Source organism: Elephas maximus, chromosome 22, assembly GCF_024166365.1.
Source record: "Elephas maximus indicus isolate mEleMax1 chromosome 22, mEleMax1 primary haplotype, whole genome shotgun sequence".
In the NCBI taxonomy this organism is placed as follows: domain Eukaryota; kingdom Metazoa; phylum Chordata; class Mammalia; order Proboscidea; family Elephantidae; genus Elephas; species Elephas maximus.
The window spans coordinates 30,835,557-30,837,079 of NC_064840.1; the positions used below are offsets into that span (position 1 = coordinate 30,835,557).

Sequence of the window (1,523 nt, forward strand, 5' to 3'; positions counted from 1 at the left end):
GAAGTCCCAAGCCCAGGAACCTGGGTGCTGCTTTGCCTTGTTGATCACACAGAGCTCCACCTGAGTTGGGTCATTGGAATGTATTCCTTTGTCCTCTGGCTCTCTGCCCAGGGATGCTTGAGAAAATGAACTGTTATTACAAAAAAAGCAATTTGTGCTAAATAAATTTTTTAAAAAGCTCCTTTATCGAGGACTTGAATCACATAATTAGGAGCCCTTCCCAATAAGATTTAACACTTCCACCTATATCGGTGTCCATTGTCCACACCTGGCTCACCTCCCAGCTGAATTCAGCCTCCTGACCTCTGCCTGGCCCCAACAATCTCCTTGAACTTGAATTAGACACTGGTGAGAGTCTGCTTTGTCTCAAACTGGTCTCGCCTAGCTGTATGCTCCTTCAGGGTAGGGGGAGGAACTCAGGGCTTTTGGATGGGAGGGAGAGACACCCATTCCTGCCCCTGGGGGATTTGTTTTAAAGGCATGTGGAGTGGGGGAATGAAGAGAAGACTAGCAACCACCCATCTCTGGTTTTGTGGTTGTTGTTCCCCACTTCCTCCTTCCCTGACGCGCATCCTTCTTCTTTGTTTGTATTATTTGATTTGATGGGGAAAAAATATGGTACACTGATGCAGAACAAATGCCGCCGTCACTCCAGGATCAAAATGTATGTGGCTCACTTCACAATTATGGAGCTGTCATGCAGCTGACAGTTTTATCATATTTCTAAAAGTTACAAACATCTCCCTCCAGCTGTCCAGGTGTGCATGTGAGAGAGACAGAGAAAAAAGAGAGAGAGAGAGACAAAGACAGAGAGAGAGAGACAGACACAGGAGAGACAGTAGGTGGCCCGTTATTCCTTTACTTTCAACCTTAATCACCTTGTCTCTCTACTTCCTTTATACTCACCTGGCAAAACATCGCCCCAGGGTAAATCCAAGCACTGACCTCCTCCATGCCTGTGGCCACGCAGAAGCCCAGTGCCGGAGAAAATCTCCTAGCCAGGTTGACTGGCTCACATTAAATTCACGCTCAAAACATCATGGTGCAGCAGTGGTAGTTCAGTGGTAGAATTTTCACCTCCCATGTGGGAGACCCAGGTTCGATTCCTGGCCAATGCGCCCCACGCACAACCACCGTCTGCCTGTCAGTGGCGGCTTGTGTGTTGCTATGATGCTAAACAGGTTTCAGGGGAGCTTCCAGACTAAGACAGTATAGGGAGAAAGGCCTGGTGACCTCCTTCTGAAAATCAGCCAATGAAAATCCTATGGATCACGATGGTTTAATTTGCCACTGATCGTAGGGATGGCACAGGACCAGGCACTGTTTCCTTCTGCTGTGCATGGGGTCACCATGAGTTAGAGGCTGTTATGGATTTAATTGTGTCGAACAAAATTGTGTGTCACCTTGGCTAGGCCATGCACCCCAGTATTGTGTGGTTATCCTCCATTTTATTTTATGATCTGATGTATTTACCCTCTGTGTTGTAAATTCTAACCTCTGTGATGTTAATGAGGCAGGATTAG

General features: G+C 47.0%; 1 non-coding gene across 1 annotated transcript; it reads left to right on the top strand.

The window, feature by feature from the left end:
- The first annotated feature begins 1,047 nt into the window (after positions 1-1,047).
- TRNAG-CCC (transfer RNA glycine (anticodon CCC)) lies at positions 1,048-1,118 on the top strand. Its single transcript has one exon. It is a non-coding gene; the product is annotated as a tRNA-Gly (tRNA).
- The last annotated feature ends 405 nt before the right edge of the window (positions 1,119-1,523 follow it).